The 27,902-nt window shown below is 47.3% G+C and overlaps 2 long non-coding RNA genes across 2 annotated transcripts in view; one reads left to right on the forward strand and one right to left on the reverse strand.

Moving 5' to 3' along the window:
• LOC121657638 overlaps positions 1-27,902 on the forward strand; it is a 129,149-nt gene that overhangs the window by 69,781 nt on the left and 31,466 nt on the right. Inside the window, exons 5-8 of the long non-coding RNA XR_006013679.1 lie at positions 1,713-1,827; positions 10,389-10,623; positions 15,143-15,247; positions 25,740-25,907. This is a non-coding gene — a long non-coding RNA (uncharacterized LOC121657638). The remainder of the gene's footprint in view (positions 1-1,712; positions 1,828-10,388; positions 10,624-15,142; positions 15,248-25,739; positions 25,908-27,902) is intronic.
• LOC121657641 lies at positions 6,483-27,633 on the reverse strand. Its single transcript, XR_006013680.1, has 3 exons — positions 27,539-27,633; positions 14,814-14,819; positions 6,483-6,513 (listed from the first exon to the last, which is right to left on the reverse strand). It is a non-coding gene; the product is annotated as an uncharacterized LOC121657641 (long non-coding RNA).

A 27,902-nucleotide genomic window follows, 5' to 3' on the forward strand; every position in this document is an offset into this window, starting at 1 on the left:
AGAGGGATTCCCTGGGGATGGTTTGGTGCAGCAGCTGTGGGACCTGCTCTGGCAGGTGCAGGAGGGGTATTTTGCATCCCTGAGATCCTTCCAGATCCTCTCCAGAACAAGAGGTCTCTTTAGACTTTCAGACTCTGTTTATTCTCCCTCTGTCTTATTTCAATTACCTAAATGTTTATAGAATTCAAAAACTGATTTCAGCCCAGCAAAGTTCCTGACCATGCTGTGAGTTTTGTTTGCTGCAGAGCCCATAACTAACAAAGCAACAACTTCTTTATTGAAGGGTAAAAGCCCATCTAAGAGAGAAGCTGTCAGGAGGAATGTGGCACTCAGCACCATTTCTGGGCATTAAAACTTCCATTTATTTACAAATATTTTGCAGAGCAGCTGGCATCTGGTGTATCGACTGTGCCATTAAAGCACATGGAACTTGTGTCTGAGGGAGTTTTGGAATTTCTGTGCCACCCAAACCCTGGCTGTCACTGCAAGGCAAAAGAAGAAACATTCACTATTCACATTTTTCCTCCAGGACACGGTTCACTTGCCCATCCACTGTTTGTGTGGCACTTGCTCTGGTGAGTGAAGGCCTGGGCTGTTGTGCACAGCACTGAAACACATCCTTAAGGCTCCCTGAAATATAGAAGAAGACAGGGATTACAAGTCCTTCCTGAGCAGCCAGAACAGAACCCATTAAGGTATTGCAAGCCATGCAATTCAATGGCCCTGAAAGTATAATTTGATTGTAATTCAGGAGGTTACTAAAAGGAAATCCATACGAGGCTGAAAGATAAGCGAAAGCGAGGAGTGTATTTACTGTGAGTGGTGAAATGTGAGGTGTGCGAGTCCCTTATCTCCTTTGTCTGCACTTTATCACCACTGAAGGCAAGTGAAAGGGGAATAATATCTGGTTCACAAGAGAAGATTGGATTAAGTTCTCCGAATGGTCTTGTGGGAGTTATTTCCATTTTGCTCCTGCCTGCATTAGCCTAAGTCCTTCAGGCTGTTTCCACATCTCTACAGGAGAAGGTCCTGGCTCATGGAGGAAGGGGAGCACAGTTGGTGTGTTGGTTCTTCATGGAGGAATTTGCCTTTGACCTCTGTAAAGGAATCAGAAAACCTGTAACGTCCTCCCTGACTTTTTACTGTGGAGGTTTCTTTTTCAGATCCCTTTTTGTTATGCAAACTTATTGTTTGGCAGTGGTGTCTCTTACAGGTGTTTGTTAGAATCATTATTTGTGAGAAGAAACCTGGGTGTGCTCATTTCTTGCTGAGGTTTCCCTCACTGCCCTTGTCTCCAGCTCTAATCCCTCTCTGCAGACACCTGCCTGACTCACTGCACGACTTGGAAACAGCCCCAGGCATTTTATCTCTGTTTTATCTCTAGGTCCTGCTCTGGACACTGAAAGGATGCTGCTGCTTCTGCATGGTTGGGATCCAGTCTCCATCAGTGCCTCCATGTACCTGAATTCCATTTTAGTGGGAATGATGGAGTCTGGGTGCAAGGTGGTTCTCAGCCATGAGTGTTTGCTTGGGTTTGTTGAGTTATCCAGGCAAAGGCTGATCATGCCAGGAGATGATTTTATAGCTCATACACATTTATTGTCCAGATACTCCCATTTTTCCTTAGCCTTTTTCACATCTGTCATAACTTTCTTTACATTCACGTGGGTGAAAAAGAGAATGTGCTTATGGAATGTTCTGTTTTATTCCAGGGATGGCTCAGCTCAGAAGAAGTGATCACAGACAGACACTCATCACTTCCATCCAATTCCACGCTGTTTGCAAATGGAACAGGGGAAAACCTCTGCAGCTTGGAGGCTCTGACAGGTACCTGCCAGGAAGTTTATAACTGAAATGAAGGGCTGCTTTCCCTGGATTTTCATTTGGAGGAGGCAGGCAGGGGTTGTTTGCTCAGTGGTGGCCAGTGCTGACCAGCACAACTGCCCATTCCTGCCAGAGCTTTGGTTTTTGAGGACCCCATGTTTCTTTTTCTACCACTTTTCTTATTTCTCCCTGGTTGCTGTTGTAACTGCTGCATCTTCTTTGAGCTCCTGGGCACTACAAGACATCTCCTAGATGCTGAATCTTGTCATTTTTGATAAATCTCTGTGAAGTACAGAGCTCAACTGAAACTGCAGCTCAGCATCCTGAAGTGCCAGTTCAATCTATTTCTAGCATTGGAAAAAAATAGAAGGGGGGCAGCAAAAAACCTCACAGCTTTACCTTACCAGTAATAATGGTGGGAATGAGTTGGCTTTCAGAAAATAATTTAATCCCTGGAGTATTGGAGATGGGTTTTGAGTGTCATGTGAAACAGAGCCTGAGGTAGGGCAATGTCCTCTTGTTGCGGCTTGTATTAAAACAAAGAAACATTTTTCCTCTGAAAGTTCATTAAAGTGCAGTTTTATTTTACCATTTCCCAGACTGAAGCCACAAGTGGAGCAGCCTTGTGGAAATCCTGGGGATTGGTTTTGCCTTAGCACTGCCAGATCAGCTGGGTACTGCCCTCCTATTGTTTTATCTGAGCCTGGGTCTGGAGGGATTAATTGTGCTGGGGGAGAGGCCAAGGCAGTGTCTTTTAAGAGGCGATTGATTACTCACCAGGAGAGCTGGAGAGAGCTTTTAAAGACAGAAATGGGGGTTGACTGCCTCTTTTCAGCCCACAAAATCAGGTGTCTGTGTCTTAGACTTTGAAATTTCCTTTTGGTTTCACTAAAAGAGGACAAATCTCGCTCCTGGTTTCACAATAGCGCAGCAGTTGGCATCACATTAAATGTCACACGAATGCCACAGACAATGAGAACTAAAATTTGGAAGCAGTGTCTGCCTGGTCCTCAGGACCAGAGTTATTTCTCACAGATGCTGATCAGCAGCTCCACTGGCTCTGGCCGGGCTCCAGCTCTCCAAGAGGCCGTGGGCTGATGGAAGACAGGGCAGTGGAGTGTGCCCTGGTGAAACCCATCCTGCTGCTCCAGCCTCTCCATCTCAGGCCAGCACATTTCAGATTTACTCTGCTTGAGCTATTTTAGGACAAACCCCTTCTTTTCACCTAGTTTTACCTGTGGATTCCCTCTGTGCCTGGACATCTCTGTGTGTTTTTGGGAATCCCTGGTTCAAACTCAACTGTTCAGTCTGATGTCTTGTCAAGGTTCAGGCCCTTCAAAACATCAGCCCTGTTTTAATATTTGGGTTGCTTCAGGTCTCTCTCCAAATACTATTAATTACTAGAAAATCTGCAACTGTTTCTTTAATTATATAGGATATCCAGAGGTACAGGTAAATGCATCTAAGTGCATTGAGGGCAGGAATTAGGAATAAACAGGATGCCCACCTGTTTAGCATTCAACTTCATCCTTCCTAACTACCATTTCCATTTGTACTCTGGTTGTGACATATAAATCAATGCCCCCCAGATGAAATTGCTTTGTCTAATAATCCTTTGTGCCAGGGTTATCAATAGTTCATTAGTCTTACTTGCATCTGTCAATAAAAGGTGGAATGGAGAAAGAGAGAGCTCAAGGGAAGAAGTGAGTATGTTCTCTAAGGAAGGAGTCCTCCACTCTGGCCACCCTTCGTGTCCACTTGATCCCAGGCTCAAGGGTGTAGTTGTACACCCAAGTTTTATTCACTTGAAACACTTTGGGAGCTTTCACAGGTTTTCATTTATTCCTGAAGAGCCCCAAAGGGCTCTCGAGTCTCTGAGCAATCCTCACACCATGAAAAGCCATGACTGAAAATCTCCCACAAAGGCACCAGTAATGATTTTAGCTGTCCTGCTTTAGCTGTCCCTTGGGTTTTGCCTCTCCTGCAAAGGCCACTTGTCCCTTCCTGGCGAGGACTCTGTGTGGCCCTGCCCAGGTGACAGCAGAGCCCTGTGCTGGCTAATGAGGGCCCTGCCTGGGCCAGCCAGGTGCTCCTCACTCATTACCCCAGTTTATGGAGCTTGACAGGAGACATTGGATGCTATCCCAGCAAGGTGGCATGACTTCAGGCTGTGATATTTTACTTCCAGGATCCTGCCAAGTTCGTCTGAGCAGCATTTTGTGTTCGGGTGCCTCTTTCCCTCTGTCACTGAGCTCTACACAAGGTGCCAGGGTCAGTGTAGGGGCCACCCTGGGTCAAAGTTGACCAAAACCATCTCAGACCCTTGGTAGTTTCAGTTTTTTATGAATTAGTTAGAACTCTGCATAGATTGACAAGGTCAACAAGCAAATTGTGTCATTCATTAAGTACAAAATAATTAGTGATGGCTCCTGGGAGGCCACCTGATTTCTTTCATCCTGATTTTTACCTTGTTACAGCAAGTTTTTCTAATGATCAGCACACAGTCATTTCACAATTCATCCAGCCTGTAGATGTGGAGCAAAACATCTGCATCACGCAGGCCTGAAGGGTCTGTGCAGCAGAGGGGGACAGGGCTGGAGCCTTGGCTGGTTGTTCTGGGCTGGGTCCAAGTGGGATTTCTGGTCATGGAAGCATTTCTCATGGATCCTGGAGGCTGAGCAGGCCCTGCCTGTTGTCCTTCAGCTGAGGAACCTCCGTGGGCTCGGCTCCACCAGGACCCAGGCTGGGGTGGGAGTTGAGTCAGCACATCCAAGAGAAGCAGAGAGTTTATTTAGCTCCATAAAGTGACCTCAAGGGATATGTGGAGTTTGTTTGGAAAAACCCCAGCTAGATGAGCTAAACCCCTCTGGCCTTCTGGTGCTCCAGAAACGCGTTCTTGAACTCACACAGGCTATGTTAAGTAGAGCCAGGAAAAAGTTTTGACTGAGAAACTATTTTGTCAGCATATTGCTCCAATGAATATTTCATGAAGCCTTTGATTCCTTCAGATTTTCCTGTTCAGAGAACACTGATCATGGGTTTGGGTAACTCTGCTGCAAGAAAATTCTTCTTCCAATTTATTTTATGGCCTTTTCCTTTTTGCCAAATATACAGAAGAGAGGATTGAAAAGTTACAATGTCTACAGAGTAATAAAAAGAAATTCCTTTTGTTTCACCACTGCTGAAATGACAATAAATTTTAAAAATTCATTGTCATTTCAGCAATTCATTTCATTGAATTTTAAGCTGAAAACAGTAATTTTGAAATTCCTCACAAAGTGTATTCGCCTTTCTTTAAAAGTCAGTTTTCTTCATATGGAACTTAGAAAAGTGATCTGGTAGCGCTTGGCTACAGTTGAAAAAAAGATTTGTATATAAAAACAAGGTGATTTTAAACTGCTGCTTGTGTGACAGAGTTTTGGATCAATATTTCATCACAGGAAGTCGACGCCGTGACTTTGAGTCTCGCTTTGCTGGCGCGGGGAAGCTGCTCTGCTCAAGTGTCACTCTTGCCTGCTTTTCTCTGCTGATAAAAGTTAGCAGGGAGAATGAAAGGGGACAGACGCTCCCAGCTCTCCAGAAAAACACACGGAGAATGAAAGGATTGTGGTTCTTTTTGAAAGGACGTCTCTTCCCTCCTGGCTGCCCCGATGCACGTCCCCCGCCGCTGGTGCTGCAAGCAGCTCCCGATGCCGGGATGCTTCCCCAAGGGCAAACATTCCCTGTGATCAGCTTCTCCTGCACCTGCCTGCTGGAGTGTGGCAGGGGGAGAGCAGTGCCATGGGCAGGTGATGCTCTGGCCTTGTGATGAATGCATGGAAATCTGTATTCATGAGAATCAGAGATGGGAAATTTCTAATCTTTCTTCTGCTCCAGGCCAAAGGCAGATGTGATTCTGAGAGATTGTTCAGTGAGTCAGCTCAAAGGGAGCTTTCCTCAAGTATCCTGGATTTTTTTTGAATAAAAGGTCTCCAGACCAGTGACTGAAGTGGTCTCTGGAGCTGCAGTGCTGTGCTGTGTGCTCAGATGATGGCAACTGCAGCCACAGGCAGGACAAAGCCATGGGAAAACGGGACAGTTAGAAGGTCAGAGGATATCTGGCACATTTATCACTGTCTGCTCCTTGCCAAGCTCTTCCAAAACCTGACTGTAGCTCTGGCTGTCACACTGTGTTTGGAGACAGATCCAAGAAATGACTCAGGGCCCATCTGTGTTGCCAAATAACTTCAGTGTGCTGTTTGCTCCCAGTTGTTACTGTCTGACTGTCCGTGCTGGCTGCTGGTTCGGAGTGAGCCAGCTCCTTCCCTCCGACAGGGAGTTCTCCAGGGCTGCTGCCACAGATGCAGAGTGTGTTCCCATCCTCGTCCTGCTGTCTCACAGCTCTGAGCTGTGGAACATCCCTGCTGTCATCTCAGCTGTCCTGGAGCTACCCCGCTGTCACCATCCTGCTGCAGGGTTGCCTTGAGGCCATCAGAGCTGGTCCTGAGCCACAGCCTCCAGTCCTGAAGGCCAAAGAGGGAGGAAATGTTCAGGGTTGGACTGGTGGGGGTCCAGTAGGGAGGTTTTTCTGCCCATGTGGCCTTTTACAAGGGTGTGGAGTGACAGGACAAATGGACACTGGGAAGGAATCCTTCCCTGGGAGGGTGGGCAGGCCCTGGCACAGGGTGCCCAGAGCAGCTGTGGCTGCCCCTGGATCCCTGGCAGTGCCCAAGGCCAGGCTGGACATTGGGGCTTGGAGCAGCCTGGGACAGTGGGAGGTGTCCCTGCCTATGTCAGGGATGGAGCTGGATGATATTTAAGGTCCCTTCCCACCCTTACTGTTCTGGGATTTCAGGGCCCACTGTGGGGAGTTGCCACTTTAGTTCTGTGTTGCAGTTGTAGTAACAATTTAAAATTCACAGCACCCACTGAAGGTAACTTTGGATGGTAACACACAGCTGTATTACTTTTTTTCTAGTTTTATCAACAAATATAGCCTTTCCTAACAGCCTTCCTACCCTCTCGCCTCACAATTTATTTTGGAAAGTGCTATAAATAGGCAATGCTCTGGATTGGGTCAGTTCCCCAGGGAAATAAGTGCATGCCACTTCTATATGAGAGGTTAAATTCTGCCAGCCTTATACTCACTGAGGAGAGCATTAGGGGAGGTGTAAGGCAGGGAAGAACTTGATACCATGTACAAATGTAATTTAACAAATTACACCAATCACATTTTTAGAAACATTATTATAGTGTCAATTTATTTTGTCAAGTGACCAAATTACTAATATTATAGATGTTAAAGAGAGTAAACTCTCAACTCTCTGCTCTGACTCGGACCTTGACATTAAAATAGAAGACTTCTGTGTGCTGGGCTTTCACAGATGCTCTCAGTGTTGGCTGAGAGATGTTTTGTGGTGAAGGATGGGGGCAGGGCAGGGGGGAGCTCTGAGTGTCCTTTGATCCAGGCAGGCCCAGGGCCAGGGCTGGTCTGGCCAAGCACAGCACAAGCTCCTGTGCCCTGTCAGAGGCTTGCCCAGTGCACCTGGCTGCTGTGACACCCTTCTTTCTGTGCCTCTAATCCTCTGAAGGTTGTGGAGAGGGATTCTCCATGCAGGGAGACACAGTGTGAGGGCTGCATGTAATTACAGGGTTGTTGTTCCCAGGAATGCTGACAGCTTGTCATGCAGCACGAGCCACTGGGTGCTGCTTCAGCTCTGCCATCTGCTGTGGTTGCCCTCTTCCCTGCCTACTCACCATGCAAGAATTGTCTTTTTCTCCATCCTGCTGAGCTTCCTGCACCACTGATCCCTTCGTGCCCTGCTGGGGCGGCGTCAGGAGGCTGCAGAGGAGCGGTGACCTGGACGAGGTGGGTGTAAGTGCTGACCTCCCACAGGTTACCCACCCACCACTCACTCAGAAATCTCTCATGTTGTAATAAAGAAACCAAACAAAGTGAGATTTAAGGAAAGAGCCATCAGTCTCATGTGCTGGTGAGACAAAAATCCCTCTTCTCCCTGGTTGTGGGAATTGGACTCAAAAATTCAAGCAGACTTGCTGATGTGTGTAATGTAATTTATTTCTCTTGCATAATGAAAAAATGTTTAGACAAAGGTGAAAAAAACCTATTTTGACCTATTTTGGGGGTTGGTTAGATGACTTCAAAAGTCCCTTCCAACCCAAACTATTCAATGACCCTGCAGAAGGTCGAAAGAAAAGCCTGACTGAATATATTGAAGGATGCTCTTCCTACTTTGGTTTAACAATCCAGCAAAGAAGAGAACAGCATGACTGGAGCCAAGGAGGGGAGTGGGGAGAGTGACTAACGAGCAGGAATCAGCAGTAGGAGCAGCAGCCTGTGCTGCACCTGTACAGACAGCCCGAGGCCAGCGAGGGCCGTGGCAGAGGGATGGCACTGGGGATGGCATGGGGAGCACCATATGCACTGCAAGGCTGAGAGCAGCATTTTACACTGCCCTGCAGATGGGGGAAACAGCCCTGTCCTTGAGGAAGGTCAAAGAGAGGAATTTTTGAAGCTGGGCAGCTCCAGAGTGCAGGATTGTATTTAAAGCACAGTGGGTTGGTGGTGGTGAGGCACTGAGGGTGTTCATGGGGACACGATGTGCAGGAAGGACTCTGGCACGGCCACGGGAATTTCTTTAGAGGACAAATGAGGATTGATAGGGTTGCATGAAATTTACAGTAAAAAGCAACCCAGCAAATTAACTACTTGGGATGCAAATTTTGGATAGCTCCTGTTTTTCTCTGTTCACTATATTCATGTTTTAGGTGGCGTTTGAAGGAATTATTTAAAGCAGGGATGTAGTTGAATGACAACACAAAATAGCCTCTGTTACTACTGTTACCATGTTTACAATCCATGTAATGCTACTTTTTTTTCTACTGAATTGTTTTCTTCCTAATTGTGAGTTTCCCTGATTGGCTGGGTCTGTTCCACTTGGGATGAAATAGAAGAAGATGCATTGTGTGATAGATTTAACAACCTGTGGGAGGCAGGGGTGAGGTCCCTTCTACAAGCCAGGCAGACAGGACATTTTTGTCTTTCTGTGGTTTGTTTTCATTTCTTTTCATTTCAAGTGAATACCTCTGGAGGATGAAGGATGGGTCACTTCCCTGACTTGCTTTCCTGCCTAAATCAGGGAGAGAATTAATGGGAATTAGTGAGAATTCAGAGGGCCATGGAGATGTTGGACAGGATTCTCTTCCCAGGATTTTGGTCTGGTGAACCTACTTCCTCCTTCAGGTCTCTTCCTTTAATAGGAATATCAAACAAAGGGTTTTGAATGACCCAAGTGTGTGACTTTTATTTTTGCTTGGTTAATATATTGGAAGTGCTCAAGGCCAGGTTGGATGGGGCTTGGAGCAACCTGGGATAGTGGGAGGTGGCAGGGGGTTGGAATGACAGGAACTTTGGGGAGCCTTCCAACCTGAAGCATTCCATGATTCCATGGTTATGTTATGAACTGAGAGCTGGAAGCCAGCAGGAATTTGTTGTTGGCACAGGAAGGGTGGGAAGCAGCCAGGCACCCCTGGCATGAAGGACATCAGCACCCCGAAGCCAGGTAGGACATGAGGGCTCAGCTGGAAAAGCTGCACCAGAATCCCAAAGCTTTAAAATCCATTTAGTGGCAGCTTCGAAATGTTTTGCATCAACTCCTTTTCTTCCTACCTAAATGTGAACACATCCAGATCAATCACCGAGCTCGAAAATCTTCCTGGTTCTTTTGTGAACATCCTGCTTTGTTATTCTTTTCATTTGTCTTGCACGGAACAAGCCAGCACCAAGAAAATAACTTATTGTGCATGATCAGAAAGACCTTTCTTCCCTTGCTTTTCAAACAGCAGCACACAGAAATTGAATGTTGTCTGTACACAGAGCTGCTGTTTTCCATATATAACCAAGGTGTCACACAGCTCATTATTTCAGGGAAAAAATCTGTGTCAACAACCAAGGCTTGTGGCTGTCACTGGGTTTATTAAAAGCAAAAATATTTGATCTCTTGAAGAAAGAAAAGAAATCAGGTCCTGGATTTTAGGTTTTCTTTTCTGCACTTGGTCTTCTTGAAAAGCATCAAAAAGTGAAAAATCTAAGGTGACATCCTACGTTCTTGTGGCCCCTAATAGCTAGTCACTCCACCAATTTTTCTAAGTTTATCTTTAATCTACTATTCCCAAACTAACTAGGGACTGTATGTCTTTGGACTGATTTTCATTTTGTCTTGAGTTATTGTGACATCTTTACTACAAATCCTTTCTCAGTCTAATTAAATTCCTGCAGCATAAATGTCATTATTCATATCATCACCTGTGCTAGCCTGACTTTGCCTCAGTCTCCTGATGACTGTGCCCTGTGGACTGACTCCCTTCCTTCCTTCCTTTTTCATATCTGAAAAGTTTGGCTTGAAGTAAGAACGTCTCAAGGCTTAGCACAGACAGGGAATCCATTAATATCTAGGAATCCAAATTGATGGGGTTTCATTAGAAAAATCCAATAGTTGTGCTGTTATATTAGTTTTCAGAAGAATATTTCAAAACTCATTTAAAACTTTTCTTTTTATCCTCAGAAATCATTCCTGGGTGTGAAGAATTCTAATAATGTGAGGATTAGAAATAATCTCCGTTTATAGGGCAAATTTTTCCAATCCAATCATTGATGCAGGTGGAAGAGAGAGTCACTCAAAAATGTGTCTGGGACAGCAAAGGGCTGCCAAAAATCAGTGTTCCTGTCTTCAACCCAAGAGGATCCTCTGGACAGGAATCCATCCCAGGAATGGTGGGAGCCCAGCACAGGAGCAGAAGGTGAGTCCTTCTTTCCTTAGCAGGAAAACCTAAAAGAATTACCACGGGAAAAAAAACCATTATATGACAATTTCATAATCCATCCATTAGTTATACATTGTCTTGATAACTTTTTGTTAATCATGACTTCAATAATGAACTTTCTTATCTCTAAATCCACCAGTCAGTAATACAGAGATTTTCTGCATGGTGCAGGTGAATTACCTGTTGAGGGAGGTGTATTAGGAGTAAATCAACAGACTGACTCCTGGCCTAAAAAATTGATTAATTTATTAAGGTGAAGTTCAGATCTTTGATCTCGCAAGGTTTTGATGAGCATTAATGCAGCTCCGGACACCCAGAACAATCTATTAATTTAATAGGCAGTGAGAGCTGGAGACTGATTGCCAAAATCACAGCAGGAAAGCTGAATTTTGGGTTGCAGATACAGAGAACTGGGTCAGATTCTGGCACAACTGCAGAGAACTGTGTACAAAAATTGTGCTCTTAAATCCTTGATGAACTAAAAAGGAGAATAAAAAACTATTCAAGAAGGGTGAGGCCCTTGTCATTTTGAGTCAAATAAAATAATCCTAAATTGTTCACAAGCACCCTGGAGTTTAGGCAAGCCTAAGTAAGAATAGGAAGGCCTCCATCAGCCCCTTGGGAAGCCACAGGAGCATCATGGGCTGTGTTGGGATGACACAAATGATGAAGGCTCTGCAGGCTTCAAATCCAAGCAGTGCTGCTGCTGTGAAATCCCTCTTCCCACCCTGAATCTGCTGAGACAAACCCCTGCCAACCATCCCATCCCCAAAGGGATGCTCCAGGGGCTGGCTGGGCTGGCCCCAGCCCTGCAGGCAGAGCCTGTGCCTTTGGAGCACCCCGTCACTGATGCCCAGGAGCTCTCCAAAGGCTCCTTCCACTGCCAAATGCCTTTGGAGAACCCTGTGGCAATGCCCAGGAGCTCTCCAGAGGCTCATTCCATGGCCAAGTTAATGCCCTGAAGAAAGTGCACTTCAGTAATTAAATTTCTCTGATGCAAGTGCTACATTCCACATGTTTTCTCTTGTGCTCTTCCTTGTATTTGGACTATCCTTGTAAAAGCCCCCCTTCCACAGCTTCCTTGGTGCTCCCTGAATTTTGTAGGTGAGCCCTGGATGCTGTTCCATCCTCTGCCACCTTGAGACCCAGAGGTAGAGGGCTGAGTCGTGCTCTGAGCCTGGCCCTGAGCTGCCAGGGCAGGCAGACGGCCCCAGCACACCCACTCACCCCAGAAATCCTCTGCTCTGCTTTGAAACATGGTGCAGGGGCTTATCTGCTAAATAAAATCTAAATGAGAAATGTTGATACTTAATGAAATATAAGTTTGAGGATTTCACAAAAGAAATCTGCTGTTGCTGCTTTAATTTATTAGGGGAGAGTTATGTGCAGATGGTATATACAGAGTTATTTCCTGACTGTACTCCGAAGTAAGTTGATTTGTGGTTTAATGACTTTTATCAAAATGAAATAAGCGTTTGATCTTTGGATTTGATCTGGCTATATCTGCAGCTGCTACACCACTACAGCAATTACTTCCAAACTGGGCTTTTTGCCCAGGCAAATGGAGTTCGTCCTTGTTTCATGTCTCATTGACTGTCCTGATAATACACGCAGTGCTACTGTAGGTTTTTTCTTCCTCTAAATTTGATAGGTGTGAAAGTAAGAGAGTAATTCCCTTTTTATTTTAGTATCAGTGTTGTTTTATTATAATCTGTTCGCTACTCTGGTTAATTTTATCTCGAAGCTGCTCCTAACTAAAATTCAATACAAGAATGTGTAATTTTCTCCACATAATCCTGCTATGCCCCTCCATAGAGGAACAAGAAATTCATTTATGAATTCTAAATCTCAGGCCCCTCGTGGTAATCTTCACATCTGTCCACGTGGTTTAGGGATGAGTTTGTAGTGATATGTTGTGCACCCACGCTGGACTAAATCCACTCCTAATGGATTTCAGTGGAAGGCAATGGAGTTGTACTTGGAATCAATTTACCCCCATGTATCCATCTCTGAAACAGTGGGGTTTTTTGCTGTTTGCTAATTAATTCCTGTCAGATTGAAGCTGTTAAGGTGAGCAATTCTTTTTCCAGGACGATACTTCATTATTTACTGTTCATGACAAAATTTGTCCAAGTTCAGCCTCAAAAACTCCTGGTGGGAGATGGTTGTTAAAATTAAGAGTTCTTAGGGCTTGGTGCTGCCAGCTGTGACTTCCTGAGGAGCTCCAGCTGCATTTTGGGCAGGGTGTGGGAGCCAGGAGCTGCTGAGGTGGCTGGCAGCCAGTTCACCTGGGGCACAGCAGCAGGAGGGAGCCGCAGGTTTGTGCTGCATTCCCTGGATCAGGCCACGCTGGATGAAGATGTTCTGGAAGCAGCCTTGGTTTGGAGCCAGCAGGTCTGAAATCTGCCAATTCACAATGGTAAGGAGAAGCAGTCAGAAGGAATTCTAAAACAAGTGAAAGATCTTTGTTCTCCCCCTTTTTACAGTCACTTCGGGATACGGCGCTCCACGCTTTGCGTGGCTGGAAGGTAGATTTTAAATTGTCTCTGGTTTTGGCTGGATATTTCCTAGAGATAAGCAATAAAAATGGCAAGAACTGGGAAGTGGCTGGTGGATGAGTTGCCTGGAGATTTGCAGTGCTACCAGAAGCTCTGTGAGAAGGCGGCTCAGCCTCGGAGCCGGGGAAGGTTTTCCTGTGCCAGGGTTGCTGCTGCATCTTTAGCAAATCAAACTACTTGCACAGTACTTGCTCCTTAATCCAGGAAAATTAAACCACCAGCCATAGCTACATTGTCCAGCCATCTGCTCTCCCAGGTGCTCCCATGCCTGATCAGAGACGAGGGGATGTGACCTAGAATCCCACTGCAGAGCTGGGATCATTCCCAGCACAGTCCCAGCCTTCAATCTTCTGCATGACATCAGATGAAGTAAACATCAAGATTTGATGTGAGAGCATATGTCCATTGCATAATTCATTAGAGTTCTTCTCCACAACTATTTTTAATACTTTTCAATCAGAAGTAGAGAGTGAGGATTATTCAGGAAAAGAAAAAGATAAGAAAATAATGGGGGGGGGGGGGGGTGGGGGAGGGCAGTGCTTAGAAACATGTCTAGGTACTTCTGGGACTGAGATCTGGCCATTCAGCTGTGTGTGTTCGGTTTTTAAATAACTATTTCTGTCCTGGACAATTCCACAGTCACTCATGACAGCCTGGCTGTGGGATGGTGTAAATACAACAGCAGAACAGGAAACCTGCTCCTTTTTCACTCAGCAGTGCTGCTAAAACCGCTGTCAGGCCAGACACCACCTCACAGCCATTTCAGACTCTATCACTCCATCACCTTGAATGTGGTTATTCCCGATTTCCAAACACAAAACACATCCAAAACCATTTCCCCTCTGTTTTGCAAAGCACCCACTGAGTGTTGGTGGGACACAGCGAGCAGAGCTGGTGGTTTCCCTGCTCAGGTTGTGCAAAATGCCTCATAACTGCAAATCATCACAGCTGTCACAGCTTCTTCTCATGTGTCAGCAGGCTGTGAGCTGCATCCAGGTTGTGTGAACACCTGGGATGTTCCTGGCTTCTCAAAATAAGGCAGCATCTGCGCCCTTTGCTGAGCCTTATTTCACCCCACACATGCAGGATGAGCAGGTTTGCTGTAAGAAGGTGAGGACAAAAATCCTAACAAAACCCCAAGCCCCACGTCGTACAGCGTGAGTCACAGACAAGAAATGGAAGGAGGAGTTATTTTGAGGCTTTTCCATCTTCCTTATTGCTAGGAGACAGTTCCCGGGCACGCAGAGCTCGTCAGCTCCCACAGCTGCCGCGTTGGTGCCGCGGCGTCCAGGGCGATTCACGGAGCAGCTTTGAGTGAGACAAGGAGGAGGAAATTGGGATGGGAGCTTCTTTTCTTTTTCCAGCCTTTCTGAGACAAGTGCAGAGTGCAGTGGAGGCAGCTGCAGGTGCCAAGGGGAGCATCGTGCCTGAAACGTCATCTCGGGCTGACCTCGGTCACTCAGCTTTCATGGGCTGCTCTCTGCACAGAGTGGGGTGATGATGGAGTGACACCACATTTGGGCCAAATCTGTAGTGCTTGGGAAGGTGCACAAATGCACCATTGCCAGCCAAGTCTGAGCTTGTCCCTGATGATCAGTCCGTGCTCACCATCACCTGCCAGCTCCCGAGTCCCACAAGGGCAGCCCTCAGGCAGCACATGAACAGCACCAGCCTCACCACCTGTGACCCCAGTGTTTAAAATTCTCAGTTCTGAGTAAAAGTTATTCACTGGACCCTCGGTTTTCATAAGGCACCTGAAGGAGGAGCTGATTGAGGCTGGGGTTGTAAACGGACAGATCTCCTGGGGTTGTGTCATGGGTGGGCAGAGCCTGGATAAAACCAAAGCTGTCATGAGAACATGGGAATCTGTCATCCAGAAGGGAGTTGCTGAGACAACTGTGGAAGATCTCACACTGTATTTTTCACACTAATGCCAGATGGCCAGGAATGGGATCCCCCACGTTCTCCTCCCAGTCTGAGAAGACAAGAAAATAAACAAGGGAAATGTCTGTGCTGATGGCATCTGTTGGCTCCCTCATAAGGTGAGTCACTGCTTTTGATTGCTGAAATAATTAGAATTTCTTTCTAATTGGATTCCATGTTAACCCTTCTTGCACCACAGATCCCAATTGTCTTTGTAGGTCCTGGCAGGGAGTTAGAACTGCAGGATCTTTAAGGTCTCTCCCAACCTGAACCATGCTGGGATTCTGTGATTTTAGGGAAAATGAGACTTGGCAGCAATTCCAGGCAAGGGAATTTTATACCAGTTGGGCTGCTGGTGTGGAACCCCATCCCTCTGCTGCTCCCATCATCTACAGGAGCATCCTGGGGGTCATCAAGACTCAGTTTCCTTCCAGCTACAGGACAAGAATGCCAGGAATTACAGGAGAGGAAACACAGGGCAGAAATCTGTGGAAATATTTGGGCGTGGGGTGCTCTGCAGCAGGTTTTGTTCCGGAGGTGCTTGACACATACAGCCCATGCTCCCTGTGATCCCTGCACTCCTGCCACACATATGTGCACATACATGTATTTTGAAACTCTTCTGTGCAGTGTTTCCTACCTGGCTGGTGCACCGAAGCCATTTTTTTCCTTAGCAAATAAGAGAAATAGCTGGGTAAGTATAAATGTGTTTCTTAACAGCCTTGTTTGTGACAAAATTGCCAAGTAAATCTTCACACGACATCGGGCTGTGAGTATTCGAGTCACATTTGGACAGCAGCGCCCACTGCACGCAGCTTTCATTACAATATTTCTCTCAAGCCCAGCCTGTCTCTCATGTTTTTTCTGAACATTGTTTAAAGAACTGATGAAAGGGCTGAAAACTTTTCAAACTTTCCTTTTCTTGGGTCTCTTCAGCTCAGCCTTTCATCACTCAGTCAATAAACAGGGGAGGACTCTTCTGAACTGCAGTGGGAGCGAGGAGGAGAAGGAGAAATTAATGATATCACCAAATTGAAACTCTTTCAAGTTCCCTTTAATTGCAGAGGGCACGGGGAGCTCATTCAGTTTTAATTCCCTGATCTCTTGCTGTCCCCAAGGGACCAATCTGCCTCTCCTCCCACAGCACTCACGATTTTCCCCGGGGCGGGTGCCTGGCTCCTTGCTCAGGGCTCCTCTGCTGTGCAGAGCCCTTCCCAGTGGGATTTTGGCAGTGGAACAGCAGTCACAGCTGCCCTCTGTGGTGGCCACGCTGCCTTTGGGCACACACAGGGCTGATCCTGCTCCTTCAGGCACCTGGTGCCCATTTGGTGCCTCCCCTGCCCGTCTGTGAGCTGGGGATCACAGAATGCCACGATGATTTGGGTTGGAAGGACCTTAAAGCCCACCCAGTGCCACCCCTGCCACAGGCAGGGACACCTCCCACTGTCCCAGGCTGCTCCAAGCCCTGTCCAGCCTGGCCTTGGACACTGCCAGGGATCCAGGGGCAGCCACAGCTGCTCTGGGCAAGTGAGTGTCACATATCCAAACACTCCAAGGTTAAAAGAGAAAACAATAAAACCCCCAAGAATGTCCAAAAATTGCTGCTGTCCACCAAGGAGCTTCAGCTGAAGACACCAGGCATTCCCTGGCTGTCTTTGTCTCATGGGAAATATCAGTGCAAGGGGCTGAAAACTGCTCAAAGAGCCATTCCCACCGTGGAAAAGCCTGAGGATTATCATCACAACAGGTCCCTGGGCAGAAACATGAAGCATAAAGCTTTAAATTCAAGTCACACTGATAAGAATAACAAATAAAGAGACCAAATTCCCTTAAAAAATGGAATTACAGAGGCCGTGGGGAAGAAATATTTTAAAGGAAGTTAAAGAAAAGTTAATCTGCTTTTATGTAATTTGTTTTCCTATTCTTCCCAAACTGGCTTGCTTTGGAGACAGCTGCTTTCAAGGTTTACAGCCGTGCATATGGTTGGGAGGGCTGGAATTGGCAGCCCTGGGCCTGACAGAATAATGTCTTGCTGGAAAAATGGCTGGGTAGATAATTTACAGATGATACGACCACATCAAACCCAGTGAAACACAACCCATTCATTTTTACAGCCTCCAGATTGCTGCCTGTTGTGATCCGTCCCTCCCGATGGCTCCCCTGTCATGCAGCCCTTCTCCTCCCCTCCCACTGCTCCCACGGGGCAGGATCCCATGGAAATCCTCATTCCTGCAAGGTTGGACATGGATGGGAGCCACAGCACCAGCAGGGCTCTGCACATTCGAGTGTGCTGCGTGCCCAGGGTCTGTCACAGATCGCCCGTTCCTCTCCCAGCCTTCTGGGCTCCCAGCCCTGAGGGATTTCCTGGGATCTGGGCAGCCCAGCAGCTCTCAGACATCCAGCTTTCCAAGCTGTCCTTGCTCCAAAAGGAGCCAAACAGCCCTTGGTTCCCAGATTTCCCAATTGTCTGGGTTGGAACCCAAACTGCCTAAGGTGAAGGCAAGCACAAAACCAGTGGTAAAACAGAGCCTGGGAACACCAACAGTGTTTAACCTTCTGCAGATACTCCTGCAGATATTCCCTGTTGGAAACTGGTCTGGAAAAAGTTGCCTTTCAGAAAACAAGTGCTTTTCTGAATGCACTGTGATTTTAAATCTGGGCAGAACTTCTTTGTGCTGTTTTTCTCCCTCCATTTTTCTCAATGGGGGAAATGACAGTAAAAAGGGAGAGTGGGAACCATGGAATGCAGACATGGAATCTGGAAAAATCTGGCTTTTTCTAAAACTGGAAATATTTCACCTTCAAGTAAATGGCTTTCTATACAAATATCCACTTATTGTGAACATACCAGTTGTTATTTTCTCCTTGGAAAAAAAACAAAAGGGTTTTGTTAAGCCTTCTGTTCTTCCCCCAGAAAGCAGAAATGTGGCAAAGCCCAAGGACGCTGAGGTGATTCACGGTGTGGCGCACGGGGATCTCTGTTCATTCCTGGGATCACAGAGGAGGCTTCCTTGAAAATGCTCCTGTTGCCCTTGAGGTGGGCTGTAAAATCCATCCTGCTCCTGTGTGCTGAGAATTGTCTCTGTTGGAGGAACAAATGCCGGCCCCGGCCTGAGGCTCACTCGTGTTCTGCCCTGGGGCTGAGGGTTTGCAGGGCTCAGCTCTCCCCAGCCCCTCCTGGCTTTACCCCTGTGTCTGCTCCCTCTCATGCAGGGAATTCAGCAGGAGCTGCTTTGATGGGATATGTTCTCCCAGGCTGGAGAGGGTCCCAGCTCGGGTTGATCTCTCCAGCTGCAGAGTCCCAGACTGGGCTGGCAGATGAGGAGATGGCTCCAGGGTTGCAGTGAGTGTAAAAACTGCCGTGTCACTTCCCAGCCACGGTGTCAGGGCTTTCCTGGAGTGTAAAGCAGAGCTTTGGGAGTGCTGCTGAGGGATGCTCAAGCTAACCAGGCTCTGCCCTGCTGCTGGAGCTCCCCCTGAACATGAGCTATGTTGTCAGGACAGGGTGTGAAGCATCTACAGCTCTTGGCTCGTGCACAGCGTGGGATTACTCTGAGTTTACACCAGACTCTCTCTTTGTAGCTGGAAGTGAATGATTTGCTCCTCGGTGGTGCAGAAAGGTCTGCATGCTCCTGCACTGTGGGACAGCTTGGGCTTCTCCATGGGATGGAAGCTGCCTGCTTTATCCCTGCTCGACAGACACAGAGCACCTTCAAGGTGGCCCAGAGGATGTGGGATTAGGGAAATCTCCAACTGTTGTAAGAAAAATATTCATCCCTTTTTCTTTTTTGTTGTTCTCACTTGCAGCACCACTAGCTGCAGCTGGACCAGGAGTGGGGTTTGGAGGGAGACAAAGCCAGGCTGCTCTGCCCCAACAAGGGCAAATTTCAGATTTTGGTTACTCTGTCCTGGTATGAGTTCGTTGTACAAGGGTGGAATGAATATTCAGAAATGTGGAAACACTGTTGTTACACTGAGGTACCTCCAGCCCCACCAGCTGCCTGAGGAGTGCAGGAAAGCATTGCCCAGATGTGGGCAGCTGTGTGGGCATGGAAACAGAAGGAAATTGCAGCCATGGATTACTGCGGACAGGTTATTTCTGTGTAGACAGGGGCAGTGCTGGGTGTAGACTTGAACCAAGTTTTGCACCACTCTGAACTCAGTGGGATGAAACTATTTTATAGCAGAGACTGAAAATTTGGGTGGGAAAAGGTGTAGTTGAAGTCCCTAGAGCCTGGTGTCCATTCCCTGTGTCACTGATGTGTCGGGCCATGGTTTTGAGTTCCACTTCCTCTGTTTTCTCTGTTTAAACCACTGGGAACAAGGATTAGTGTTTGAGATTTTAATATTCAAGGATAGATTAAGACAACAGCAGCCTGATGTAAGACGACCATTAAATACCAAATGCTATCAAAATCTCCAGCAGCATCAAATCAAGTCCTAAATCCTAAAAGCTTTATATTTTCTCCCCAATAATTACACCAGAGTATCACCTTTGGAGCTGTGTTGTTCTTTGTTCAGCAATAAATGAGCAATTCCTGGGTACATCAGCTGGAGAAATCCCAGCTGGGGTAGTCCTGGCCCTCCCTTGGGCAAGCCCTGAGTGAAAGGCAGATTCTCGTGGCTGAATTACAGAGCTACTAAACAAAATGGAAATGTTGATGTTCATTATTGATTTTATCCTTTGCTGCTCTGGAATGGTGCTAGTGGGAGCTGTTGTAATCAGATTACCTTAAAACTTACTTACAGAATGAAGTGCTTAATTTATCCCCTCTTTTTGCTTTCCCAAAGCGATACAACATGAAGGGATCAGCTGTGCTTCTTGTAGAAGCAGCCCTTCTCTTTCTGGTTTTCTCACTGTGTTTGTGTAATTCACTTTTTATCACTCTGAAAATCTTTTTTAAAAACATTTTGCATTTGTTATATCTCCTCGAGTAATCACTCATATTGGTTATGGAACAGAATAGACTGTGATTGTTGAAGATATAACTGCAAAATGTTTCCAATTTCTGGGAATATCTATTGAAAACTACACTTACTAAACATCCATCTCCAGCTCCCTGTGCTGTCAGGTCACAGCTCCATGCCTCTACAGCCTGGATGTCTTTGGGATTCAAGTCAGCCAGGCTGATTCCAGTTTAACTGAGGATCTGGGAAGTGCTGCATTTTGAATGATATATCCTCTCATAATCTGGGAGGTTAAATGGTTTTTCTGATTTGATTCTTTACTGCCTTCCCCATTTCACATCAGAAGAAATCGGCTGTGAAATGACAGCAAATGCAAGTGGCACATTTGTGGGCCCGCCCTTGGCTCGCCGAGCGACTGCAGCGAGCACAGGGAAGGAGGAATTGGGCTTTAATTGCCCCTCATTAGTTATATGCCATGGGCAATATGAGAGGCAGTTTCAGTGGGCAAAGTGTCTGAGAAATCCAGCCCCTGTTATCCCAAGCTGGTTGTGGAGCTGGAAGTGGCTCTGGCTCAAGGCACCACAGTGCCAAGTTCCTGCCACGTCCATGGCCGAGCAGCTCAGCTTGGGAAAAAGGACCCTGCAAGCTGTGCCCCTTGGCTGGGCTCAGGGAGGCTGGATGAGCATGATCAGAGAATCCCAGAATGGTTTGAGTTTGGAGGGACCCTAAAGCCCATCCAATCCCATCCTCCTGCCATGAGCAGGGACACCTCCCACTGTCCCAGGCTGCTCCAAGCCCCAATGTCCAGCCTGGCCTTGGGCACTGCCAGGGATCCAGGGGCAGCCCCAGCTGCTCTGGGCACCCTGTGCCAGGGCCTTCCCACCCTCCCAGGGACGGATTCCTTCCCAGTATCCCATCTAACCCTGCCCTCTGGCAGTGGGAAGCCATTCCCCCTTGTCCTGGCACTGCAGGCCTTGTCCCCAGTCCCTCTCCAGCTCTCCTGGAGCCCCTTTAGGCCCTGGAAGGAGCTCTAAGGTCTCTCTGGAGCCTTCTCCAGGCTGAACCACCTTGTTCTTGCCATGTTCTGTGCTCACATTCCTGTGGAATCTGGCTCTCCGTCCTCTTAAGCCCCTGGTGGGTACCTGATCCTGAGGGAAACACTCAGACCAGGCCATCTCCTTGGAAAAACCTGGAATCATGGAATTGTTTAGGTTGGAAAAGATCTTTAAGATCATTGAGTGCAACCACAAACGAGCACTGGTACAACTGTGCTGCCATCCAGGGATGATCCGACTGTGGCCCTGCTGGGATCCGCTCCAAGGGCTGCTCAGCAGGGGAACCTGCCTTCCAAAGGAACAAGGCTTTCAACCTGTGGATTTATCACATTTAACCCTCTCCTTGCTCTGTCCTGCCCGCATGCCCTGCCATTCCTTGGCAGCGAGCAGCTCTGATCCCAGCTCTTGCCATCATTCCTGCCCCTGGCCACCACTTTGGAAGGAGGATGGAGGTTTTTGTGGCTTAGCAGATGGCAGCAAATCTTGATACCTGCATTTCATAGCCTGGCTTGTGGGGTTAGAGTGATGTATTTACTCCAGCACCTAAACTCAATGAATTACATCCAGCCCTGCAAATGGTCATAAATATGATAGTCTGTGTGAGCTGAGGTAATTGCCTGCTTTATATATGTGTTTATCTTCCCTGCATTGCATACACAATGTGCATCATGTCAGGGAGATGACAAAGAGCAGCCATAATGCTCCTCAACTGCATATTTCTCCTTAGTTTATGGCTGAGGCTCGGAGTTATCTTATGCAGAGTTGGCTGCAGTGGTTTAATATAAATTAACATACTTAGAAAATGTCAAGGAGCATTAATTGACAATTTCAGAGGCCTACCTTGCTAAATACCAGTTCAGTTCTGAAGCCTGTTTCTGCAAGCTTAATATATGGAAAATAATGCTTATTCATGGATGGCTTATGTAACTTGGCATTAATTATGTGGCAGCGAGTGCTGCCTGTCACAGATGGTCTTTCTATAAAACCAGGTGCCAAAAATAAAGTTTCAAGCCCCACGAGGGAACTTCTGGGCTGGGTACTCATCACTTTGGAAAACCAGGGCACATCATCCTGTGTGGAAATACCGACTTACTAACCTAATTCTGGACCCACTTTTGGCAGAGAATTGGCCTATATAAAAATATTTCACATCAGCACCTTCTCCTGCACCTCGAACGAGGGGATCTATGGCAGGAGCCTGGTGTGTCCCCAGCCCAGCACTCCCCTACCACTTCTCACCTGGCAAATGGAGATGACCTTGAACATTCCCGTTGATAAAAGGTGAAACAAGCCGAGGTTTTTATCTGAACAATTAGCACAGTGGTGGTGGTTGCTTTGCCTGTCTCCCAGCCTGAGCTGTGTCACAGCTGGGAGCAGCTGGCTGGTGTGGAGGTGCTCAGCTGAATGCTAATTGTTGATTAATATAGCCCTGGGTTATAAAAGCCCAGTTTCTCTCTGTAGTGTTTTTCCCCTTGTACCAGGAAGGTGCTGCTGTCTCTCCAGGGTTTCCTGCTCCTCATTGCAGCCGGGAGCATGGCCAGCTCCACAGCTCCTGGGAACTTCCCTGCCTCCCTAAACAAAGTTAAGCAAGGCTGAAAGATGAGATTTGAAGGCATTTATTGATTTTGCTTTAATATTCTGTTATTTCTTTCCCATCAATCCACTATTTTCTTTATGCAGTGCATATGTGGTGCTGCAAGGATATCCCCAGAATATGATGCACATAACATTATCTCATATGTGAGCACATGGCTATCAAATGAAAGCTGGCCTGTAAATCATTGAAAATCAGGAATGGAAACACCATCCAGGCAGCTGCACTCTGAGCCATCCCTGCTCTGCTCCCAAGCTGGAGTGGGGAGGGCAGCCCTTCCTGAGCACGGAGGGCTGGGTTTCCTTGGCATCAGTGGATGCTGCAGTGTTTGGGGCCCCAGAGCTCTGCAGTGATGGGTTTCTATGGCAACTGGCTGGTAAAGCCAGGGGTGGGGGGGATCTGCCCTGTGCCCCCAGCTTTTACCTAGTTGGGTTTTTTAGTTTTCCAAATAGACCCTTCTTTCATGATTTCCCACTTATTTTTTGCATTGCTGCTGTTGAAATAGTTGCTGTAAGTCCCTAAGTCCTCCCAGGGCAAAACTGAGCCTAGAAGTGCTCTCCTGGACTGACAGCAAGTGCTTATTGCTCTGACCCCCCCTGCCCTCCTCTTCCTGCCTGCTTTTCCATCCCCTGCTCCTCCCATCCCTGTGGGGATACAACCTCTCTCTTCCAATCCCAGGCTGGTTTGGGTTTGGCTCATCCCTGCCACAGGCAGGGACACCTCCCACTGTCCCTCCTCCCACTATCCCAGGCTGCTCCAAGCCCTGTCCAGCCTGGCCTTGGACACTGCCAGGGATGGGGCATCCACCATTTCCCTGGACAGCCCATTCCAATGCCTGACCACCCCTGTGGTGATCTCCCATGTCAACCTAACAGGGTCCATTTCTAAATACAATCCCAGGGATCATTTAGTCTTAAACCTAAAAAAAATATATATAAAAAATTGCTTTAACCCATCTGTAAAGTGACTGCTTCAAATGAAATGCTGTGATAAACCCAGAGGAAGTGTGATTGAGAAGAGGTGAGAGGAGCTTGCCCTGGGAACAGGGCGATAAGGAATTCCCTGCCATGGTGGTGCCATTGTTCCTCTGTGTCACCCCAAACGTCCCCACTGGCACTGGGGCAGTTGCTGCTGTTCTTGTGAACCTTTCAAATGTGTCTCTCCCCTTCTGTGTGAGACCCTCCTCCAAGATCTTACCCGTGGCAATGACAGAATTCAGCTCAGCTCTCAGGAACTGAGGAAAACTGTCCTGACCTTTGTTCCCAGGGATGCTGCTCAGGGAAGGTGTCTCTGCTGGAGTCACCCTGGACGTTGCAGAGAGCACAGCCTGTCCCTGGTGGGCTGCTTGACCATGAAATTGTCCATGAAATGGGAATCTATTGTTTATCATGCTAATTAGTAACCCCAAAAGTTTATTTAAAGGTCACTGGAAAGCCATGAGAAATATCTTAGATGTGAAAGGAAGAAAAGTCAAGAAGCCATAGGGGGTTTGGGTTATTCAGTAGAATGTTATTGCTAATGTTTAAGATACTTTCTGAGATGTGCATTAAATTAATAAGGGAGATGAAGGAATACTTTAATATAACTTAGTGTGGAAGTAGCTCTCAGAATTTATTTTATTCATAGATTTTTGCATCAAAGGTCCTATAATGATTAATTTTCAAACTTGCAGGTTTAAACAGCAAAATAAGAAATAATAGCTCCAAAGCTGCTTTGAAATACTTAATAAAATGGTGTTCTTTAAAGCACTAAATGGCTGCCTAATGCCACTAGCACTTCAAAGAACAGTTTTCTTTGCAATATTTCTATTCAGTTTTCTGCACTCTGCAAAGCTGACTCACTGTACAGGGCATGGAAATATTTTCAAATGGGCAAAATCAAGGTATTGTTATATTCCAACAAAAGCCTGGGCTGAGAAACTGCACTGAGTGCTTGGTAGGGCAGGAGTTAATTTGATGGTGCAGAAGGTTCCTCGGCCTTCCAGATTCCAGGAGAAACTCAAAATATAATCAGTAGGAAAGGGATGTTGTTATTCTGAGGGATATTTGATGTGGGGCTGCTGCAGAAGCACAGAGGGACAGAAACAGCCCCAAATCCAAATGGTTTTTGTAGGAAAATTCATGTCTTTCCATGGACAAAAAGCATCTTCATGTCAAACCTAAGGGGTGTTAAAGCAGAGGTTCCAACCTGGAGAGTGCCCAAGTTTCCCCTTAATGGTCTTGGAGGGAGAAAAGTTCCTCCTGAGATGCTCCAGAGGGAAGAGAGAAATTCCTCCTTAAATACTCTAAAGTAAGAGCAGAATTTGGCCCCTTCCAGCTCCTGGGGAGGCAGAGGGCAGCTGGGACCCAGGGCTGAGTCCTGTTACAGGAGGGCTCCTAATTGTAAATTCAGGCATGCAGAGATTAATTGCCAGCAGGTGTCAAAGATAAATTTCTCTCTGATCTGGGCAGGGGGTAACTCTGAGCATTTCCCTGTATTGTTCTGTTCTTACCATTGTTCAGGAGGACAGCAAATGAAAATCTACGTGAGGAAATGGGATAAACAATTTTGCTGCTGTCAGAAAAGGAGAAAGTGCAGTGCAAGGCTTCAAAGGGGAGAAATTGTTAATTAGGAAATTACTGCTTGAAAAAAAATATAATTGGGGAGGTCAGAGAGTTGTGAAAAGCCAGCCTGTAGTTTCATGACCTGCCCTGAGCCGAGGGTTACACACAACCTGCCCCAGCAATTTACTCGGGTTCCTTCCTCCTTGTGTTGTGGGAAAATGAGTGAATTTAGCAATTAGTGGAGCTGCTGATTGACTCCTGGCCATCCCCAGCTCCCCACCCCCTGCCTTGGGGTGCCCTTGTCTCTCCAGCCCTGGGCACAGGGCTCAGCCTGGGAGGTCCTGCCACCACCTCTGCTCCTCAGGAGGAGCTGCAGAGGCTGACCAAGCCCTTTAATGAGGGGGCTGGTCCCTGTGGAGAGCAAATGGGGCAAAAGGAGAAGGGGGGCCTTCAGGAGGTGATGCCCTGCAGCCCTCAAGGCCCAGACTGTCTGTTTCTGTTGTCTTTGCAGGTGGCAGGGTATGAACCTGAGTGAAGGACCTTGCTGTCCATGGAGTGTCCTGGGAGCATCCATGAAGGGAATTTCTGCTGAGGAGCAGCACTCTGCACATCCAGGCTTTTGTCTGCTCTCCATCCACACAAACCAACCCTGAGAAGGTCACTGCTGAGTCAGCCCCAGGTATGGAGCTGGAGATCAGGGAAAGGCTCTTCCCCAGAGGGTGCTGGGCACTGCCCAGGCTCCCCAGGGAATGGGCACGGCCCCGAGGCTGCCAGAGCTCCAGGAGCGTTGGGACAGCGCTGCCAGGGATGCCCAGGGTGGGAGTGTTGGGGTGTCTGGGCAGGAGTTGGACTGGATGATCCTGTGGGTTCCTTCCAGCTCAGGATATTCTGTGACTCCGTGAAGGAACTCACCAGACCAGTCTGATACTGGTTTGGAGTATTAAACCCAGCATCACAACAGGAACAGCCAAGTTAGAAAGGAATGGTTTAAATTCATGGAATGGTTTGGGTTGGAAGGGACCTTAAAGATCATCTTGTTCCAGCCCCCTGCCATGGCTCTTGCAGATCCTTAGGACACACACAAAATGCATCATTTCAATCATCACTGCCACATGTGACAGAAAAGTCATGGCACCCCCGTAATGAAGCAAAGCAGCACATGAAATAATTAACTGCAGTCAGACATAATTAATTATATGGTAAGTGCCACAGCTGGGGCTGTTCCAGTGGCTTCTGCCTGGGGGTGTCTGAGGCAATGATGATGCCCTGAGATGTGGTTTGGTACATAAGTCACAAACCAACGTGGCTTTAGGATCTTTGCCATCACCCTCAGCAGGAGCTGAGGCACAACTGTTACTTGGGATCCTCTCTGCAGTATTTACATGGACAAAAATGGCCAGTGGGCCTTTGGGGTTTATTTAGAAAAGGAGAAAAGTGTTGCTGGAGCCTCGTGTGCCTCTGCGAGCAGAAGGCTCCCGGCCCACACACCCCGTAAAAAAGCCAACGCTTGGGTTTAAATTAGCACCCAGCTCTGTGCCAAAGCAAACAGGAGAAGCAAAGCAGGCATGTGAGTTTGTGGTGCCTGAGCTCCCCACAGGCCCTGCGGTGGCAGCAGCAGCAGGGAAGGATGTTCATCCCGAGCAGGGGACACGCACGTCTCGCGCGGCTGCTGAGCGCCGAGTCCTGAATGCCCGGCCCAGAAACGAGAGATCCCTCTGCTTTCTGCACTCCTCCTGGCACAGCTGGGCCAAGCATCCTTGATGGATTTACAAAACAGAAACAATGCTGAAACGCCACTTCATGGCGTTCTCCAGTCCCCCTTCTTCCTGTAAATATCCCTGTCAGCTTAGGAAAAGTCATTAGTAATGAGGCCGTTGAGTCCCAAGATATGAACAGTTTTTAATTCCTTTGCCTGTGCTAAACCAGTTTCTTAAGGATATTATGGAAGCCTTTGCATTTGGCTTTCAACCCTAAATTAATCAAGGAAAAATTACAGATAGATGCAATGAGGGTTTTCTTTACTTCTCTAGAAGAAGGGTGCTCAGAGGAGCCACTCTCGTGAACAAGTGTGATGAGCAAGTCCTTTGCTCAGTCTCTGAATCCATTTTGGACCATGCTGGCGAAATAAAAGTAAGTGGGATTAAGTGTAGAGGAAGCTGTAATGGCCATTTTGGATTTTGACAGCTGTCCCTGACATCCTAATGGACAAGGGGTAAGGGCTTTAAACTGCCTGAGGGCAGGGTTAGATGGGATATTGGGAAGGAATCCTTCCCTGTGAGGGTGGGGAGGCCCTGGAGCAGGGTGCCAGACTGGAAGTGTCCAAGTCCAGGTGGGACAGGACTTGGAGCAACCTGGGATAGGGGAAGGCGTCCCTGCCCATGGCAGGGGGTGGAACAAAATGAGCTCTAAGGTCCTTTCCAACCCAAACCATTCTGGGATTTTTATGATCACGCTTGTCTGTCCTCCCTGAGCCCAGCCAGGAAATTCCTGTAGTTCAAAGCTTGTAGAGTTCATTTTCCCTAGCAGAAGAGGCAGCTTCCCATCTGGATAGGTTTCTTTTCCTCTCTTGCTGTAAAAGGAACATACACTCAAGCAGAATTTGAAGTCACTGGCAGAAAATAAGGCAGAGAGAGCACGAGGGAAACCAGAGGGGCTGTGCAGGTGTGAGAAATCG

The sequence above is a fragment of the Corvus kubaryi genome, unplaced genomic scaffold, assembly GCF_017639235.1.
Source record: "Corvus kubaryi isolate FWS band 111438036 unplaced genomic scaffold, C.kubaryi_AGA036_p1.0 136, whole genome shotgun sequence".
Lineage (NCBI taxonomy): Eukaryota > Metazoa > Chordata > Aves > Passeriformes > Corvidae > Corvus > Corvus kubaryi.